Source organism: Paramormyrops kingsleyae, chromosome 7 (assembly GCF_048594095.1).
Source record: "Paramormyrops kingsleyae isolate MSU_618 chromosome 7, PKINGS_0.4, whole genome shotgun sequence".
In the NCBI taxonomy this organism is placed as follows: domain Eukaryota; kingdom Metazoa; phylum Chordata; class Actinopteri; order Osteoglossiformes; family Mormyridae; genus Paramormyrops; species Paramormyrops kingsleyae.
The window spans coordinates 36,520,644-36,526,585 of NC_132803.1; the positions used below are offsets into that span (position 1 = coordinate 36,520,644).

General features: G+C 51.6%; 2 long non-coding RNA genes across 2 annotated transcripts; both read right to left on the reverse strand.

The window, feature by feature from the left end:
- Positions 1-258: 258 nt before the first annotated feature.
- On the reverse strand, positions 259-4,070 carry LOC140592162 (uncharacterized). Its single transcript, XR_011992455.1, has 3 exons — positions 4,007-4,070; positions 3,818-3,926; positions 259-675 (listed from the first exon to the last, which is right to left on the reverse strand). It is a non-coding gene; the product is annotated as an uncharacterized lncRNA (long non-coding RNA).
- Positions 4,071-5,180: 1,110 nt separating this feature from the next.
- On the reverse strand, positions 5,181-5,546 carry LOC140592163 (uncharacterized). The gene is made up of 3 exons (XR_011992456.1): positions 5,499-5,546; positions 5,339-5,422; positions 5,181-5,248 (listed from the first exon to the last, which is right to left on the reverse strand). It is a non-coding gene; the product is annotated as an uncharacterized lncRNA (long non-coding RNA).
- Between the last annotated feature and the right edge of the window lie 396 nt (positions 5,547-5,942).

Sequence of the window (5,942 nt, forward strand, 5' to 3'; positions counted from 1 at the left end):
TTCGTATCAAAAGCCCCTTAACTTAAAAGGAAACTAAGTGCAAACAGACCTTTAAAGCATGACATGAGACATGATAAAAAATGTCCCAATAGCTCAATCAACCACACAAGTAACCTTGTAATGGTTTTACCAAGTTTTTAAAGGTTTTAGCCTAAATATTAATGTATCCATTTGCATAGGGTTGGAAAAGTAACAGCTTTATTATTATTATATAAACATATAAATATAAAATTTAAATTACATAAATAAATAGACACATTTCCGAAAAAATTAGTGGAATTGAGTGGAAAAAAGAATAAAACAAATAATGTGATTATTGTAATAAAAATGAGCATCAATTAAAGCAAAGTTATTAAAAATGAACTTTAAACAAAGACTAGTGATGGGCACTGCGACTCATTTCTAAGGCAATAAAAACATAGTGTTGACCCGGAGGTGCTGATTATCTACACAGTTCTTCAGAAATTGTTCCATATCCTCTTTGTATTGAAATACAAAAAGAAAGGGATCGAGGTTGTCCAGGTCATCACTGTGTTTTAGATTGTCAATAGCTTTCTGGCGGTCCTGCGCGTCCATAGCTAGAAACCGCGGTGCAGTCACATGGCCCCGGAACAGTTTTTCATTGGACTGCACCCACAGCATGGCAACATGTAGGTCCCTCGCAACTGCTGGCTCCTATAAAATGTAACAAGAATTTTATAAGCAAAGTGAGACCAAAACATATGACATAGTGTCACGCCCCGCTCCGTCCGCTCCCGATGTGTGCCACGCCCACCTCGTTACCTCCTGTTTCTGCTTGATTGTTTCCACCTATGTCTAGTCATTTCCACCCTGTCCTGTGTATATTAGTCCGTGTCTCCCACTATCCCGGAGATCCGTCATTGTATTGTTTCGATGTGCGTACCTGCTGTTCCCATTAAACCCTGTTTATCCTTATTCACGGCTCTGCTTGCCTGCTTCCCGGCTCGCCTGAACCCCAGCGTGACAGAATGACGGATCTCTCTGAAAGCACAAAGCAGCAGACCGAGCACGTTCGGCTCGGTCTGCTGCAGGATTTTGTGTATTGGCGAACCCAGCCCGAGGTCCTGGAGGACCCTACAGCCCTGGAACTGGCCACCCGGGGCGCGGACCTCCTCATGAAGGAACGCCCGCCCGGACAGCAGTACCCGCTCCAGCGGGCACGGAAATGCCTGCGTCGCCTGAACGAGCGCCTAAAAAGCCACCGGGAGAAGCGGAGCAGAGGACAGTGGGAAGAAGCACCTATGCTCTTCCTGGGAGCTTGCTCTCTGCTCCCCGCCGGGGAATCAGGCGATTGGCAAGTGAGCTCCCCGCTTGCCTGGGATGACACCACCGCTACCTGCCTGGCGGGCTTCCACACGGAGCAGCCGCCTCCGTTGGAGGCTTATTTCTATCGGCCGGAGCGTCTAGGGCACGGCGGCATTCGCGCCGTAAGAGACTTTATTCCCCGGGTCTCCAAAGCCCTTAAAGGGGCAGCGCCGAAGCGCTCGGCTCCTCTCCTGCCTGCTCCGGACCTGGCTGATCCGGATCTGCCCGAGGCTGCGCTGCCTGCTGCCGCCGCCGATCTGCCCGCGGCTGCGCTGCCTGCTGCCGCCGCCGATCTGCCCGCGGCTGCGCTGCCTGCTACCGCCGCCGATCTGCCCGCGGCACCGCCTGCTGCTGATGCCGCCGCCGATCTGCCCGCGGCACCGCCTGCTGCTGATGCCGCCGCCGATCTGCCCGCGGCATCGCCTGTCCTGCTTGACCCGCTTGTCCTGCCTGCTGCAGCTGCCGCCGCTCTGCCCGCGGCACCGCCTGCTGCAGCTTCCGCCGCTTTGCCTGTCCCGCCTGTCCTGCTTGTCCTGCCTGCGGCACTGCCCGCGGTGGCCACGGCGGCGCCCCCTGCTGGCCGCGTGATGGCGGCGCCCGCTGCGGCGCCCCCTGCTGGCCGCGTGATGGCGGCGCCCGCTGCGGCGCCCCCTGCTGGCCGCGTGATGGCGGCGCCCGCTGCGGCGCCCCCTGCTGGCCGCGTGACAGCGGCGCCCGTCCTGCCGGCACCTGAACTACCCGTCTCGCCTGCCCTGCCGGCTCTTGTCCTGCCCGTCTCGCCTGTCCTGTCTGGCCAGCCCTGCTCGCCGGTCCTGCCCGTCTCGCCTGTCCTGTCCGGCCAGCCCTACTCGCCGGCCCAGCCCTGCTCGCCTGTCCAGCCGGCCCAGCCCTGCTCGCCTGTCCAGCCGGCCCAGCCCTGCTCGCCTGTCCAGCCGGCCCAGCCCTGCTCGCCTGTCCAGCCGGCCACGCCCGCGGCCCCGCCTGAGGCCGCCGCTCTGCCCGCGGCCCCGCCTGCGGCCGCCGCTCTGCCCGCGGCCCCGCCTGCGGCCGCCGCTCTGCCCGCGGCCCCGCCCGCGGCCACGCCCGCGGCTCTGGCTGCCACGCCCGCGGCTCTGGCTGCCCCGCCTGCGGCCACGCCCGCGGCTCTGGCTGCCACGCCCGCGGCTCGGGCTGCCCCGCCTGTTGAGGCCTTGACTCTTGTCTGCCCAGGACTGACCTCCCTCATGACTCCCTCGCCCTTGCCCCGGCGAGGTCAACAGCCCGCTGGACCCCGCCTGTCGGTGTCCCGTAAGGGAAGGGGACATAGGCGTCGGGTCCGGGTCCCGCCCTCCCTGCCCCCTGGCTCGCCCGTTCGGCCCCTGGCTGTGGCTCGGTGGCTGCCTGCGGGTCCTCCGGCTCGGGATCGGCGGTCGCCTCCGGATCCCCCCCTGGTTCCTCGGTGCCGGTCCTCGGTCCCGCCTCCGGCTCCATGTCGGTCGCCTCCGGGCCCCCCTGCTCCGGCTGAGCGTCGGACGGCGCCTTCGCCGGCTTCGGCTGCACCTCCGCCTGCCGCGGCTTCCCCCTCCTGCCTGCCTTCACTGGGGTTCCCTTCTGCTCCCTCCGTGTCCCCTCCGTCACTCCCTCGTCCCGTTCCCTTGGCCCCTGAGTGGTCCCCTCCTGCTCCCTCCTCCCTCTCCCCTGCGGCCCCTCCGGCCGCTGCCCGTCGCCCGCCTGGGCTCCCTCGGGCTCCCCTTCTTCCTCCTCCGTTCCCGTCTGTTCCCCCTGCCTTTGTTCCTCGTCCCTCTCTGTCTCCTCCGTTCACTCCTGGCCCTTTTGTCCCGCCTTTCTCCCCTTCTGTGTCTCCCTTCTTGGTCTGTCTGTCTGCCTTCCCTGTTCTCTGTCAGGTCTTCTCGTTTTTCTCGTCTTTGTTCCTGTTCTGTGTCTCTGTCCTGTTTCCCTGGTCCCGTTGATGGTTTTCTTGTCTTCCAGGTCCTGTTCCCCGGTCCCGTCCGTCGCCTCCTCTCGGGCGCGCCCGGTGTGCGCGCCTTTGGGGGGGGGTTATGTCACGCCCCGCTCCGTCCGCTCCCGATGTGTGCCACGCCCACCTCGTTACCTCCTGTTTCTGCTTGATTGTTTCCACCTATGTCTAGTCATTTCCACCCTGTCCTGTGTATATTAGTCCGTGTCTCCCACTATCCCGGAGATCCGTCATTGTATTGTTTCGATGTGCGTACCTGCTGTTCCCATTAAACCCTGTTTATCCTTATTCACGGCTCTGCTTGCCTGCTTCCCGGCTCGCCTGAACCCCAGCGTGACACATAGGATCAAATAAATTCTGTACAGCAACTATGCTGTATATCTACTATTATTTTTTATACATTTATTATTATTGTGTTTTCTTTTAATCAGTGTGAGCTGTGTATAAATGTGCTTTACAAATAAATCTTAATTACTATATGTTAGCAATAGATATTATTATTTGGTTTCAGTGGAATCTACATTCAATACTGACCTGACAAACCTCCACCTGTTTTCTTTTTGGCAGCCTGAAGACGGGTACATGATTCCCCTCAATGACAGGCTTAGACTCTTCTGTCCAGTGTGCAAACAATCTTCCCAAGCTTGGGAAAAAAAGTTGTGTTAGCTATTGTAACAACAGCCAAACCTCAGGGCAATTTTAAATGGGGAAAATAATAGACACCTGTCAAGTTCAAAGTTTTCCATTAACAACACGCACCACCATTTTTGCAAAGTGGGCATGTCAGCCTGTAAAAGAATCATTTAAAAAATGAAAATTCGTATTATTTGCAAATTTCCTATTGTGTGATGGCAGGATTACATTTCTACTTTATTTTAAAGCTACTTACTATGGAGTAGTCAAAGGGGGCTTCCAATGCCACATACAAAGCAGACTGCAGAAGAAATATCTTTTAAAATTCAAATCAATTATCCAACATTTATGCCTACAAACGTTAACCAGCATGTCTCACCATCAACATGAAGATTCCACAATCAATTCTGAAGTTTTGAATTGGAAACCCCTGTTGTTATAACAGGAAAAAGAGACAGTGTCAGTAAACTGGCCTTTCTCAACTAGCCACTATAGGTGACTCTTCATTGGTAGCGCAGTCTAGTTCAAGTCTAGGCTTAATCCTTTTCTGCAAAACTGGCCCGATATGTGTGCATACAAGTTAGTACATATACCTCCAAGTCACAGCCATATCTCTCAGACCATTTTCGAGGTATTATGGTTACAGCAAGCTTCCTGTTAATGAGACACAAAGTTAATATACTTCCATCCAGTGAAGTTTAAACAGCTTTATACAGAAAATATGACCAACAGGTCAAAACAAAAGGTGCTTCACATGCTCACAGTGCAATGTAAATGGTTCCATAATTCAGTAACAGCACTGACAAGCAGATTGGTATATTTGAGTTACATAAATGCAATACTAAAGTCACTATGCAGAGCATTTACACCTTCTATCAAGCATGTGAACACACCTTATAGAGATCATAAGAACGTGATCTCAACATCAGAGAAACCTGCAACACTGAACAGGTTGCAACAGCGGAACTCATTTTTTTTTTAAATTTGACCTCAAAAGAGCCATGTACTGCTGGCCATCAGATCTCGACTTCGTTGTCGCATACGAGTCGAGAAAAAGAATTTCCATTTTATCAGGTTTCATGACCTAGAAGATAGTTATTCTGGAGTTTTAGCAGACATTCATTTATGATGATATGACCAAAACAACAACAATTGCAGAATTAAGTCACAGTTTCCTAGCTGACAGGTTATGTGCTAAAACATAATATGTGATCTATGCATGAGTGTTTTGAAAGAACATCATCTTGTAAAGGAAGTATTACTTACACACAACTGGAAATGTCCAGGTGACCACAATGGGAAAATAACTGCATCCTTCCATTGAGCATCATTCTGAATTTTAATACACATTGCAAGTATAATTTACATGGACAATAATAATTCATCAACACAATACTTTTTAACACAGAATGCTGTGCTTACCGGAACTGAGTTTGCAGGATCACAGTTGTACGGTGGCAGCCATGTCCGGGTGACATACAGATTTTCAAAGTAAATGTTCTTTATCTAAACAGAACACAGTAGCTTTTTAAAGCCATAAACAAAATGTTCTAAAAAAGTAATTCTGTAGAACATGCCATACCTTAGACTGTGCAATTGTCTCTATAATCTCAAGACAGCTATTGCCGACCTAAGATGTAAACACATAATCTTTCTATGTGTATGTAAAAATATATATATAATAAAACATATTTATATATACACACACACACACACACATACTGTAGACTTGATATTTCTTGATTTAAACCCAAGGTCCAAAAGTCGGTTCTGACAATCAACTCATCTTTGGGTCTGTTGATGTCCAGGACATAATTAAGCTGAAAAAAATAAATAAGAACCTCCTGCATTATTCTACAGTCAAAAACAGCTTTGGAAAATGTGGTCTAAATTGTAACCTTTTGCATACCAGCTGTTCCTGGTTCCTGGTTCCTGGTCACATTTCGTTGTTGCGCACTGTGTGCTGTGGTGTGTTGACAATGACCACTGATCACTAAATTCTAATTCTAATTCTAATTCTACTGCA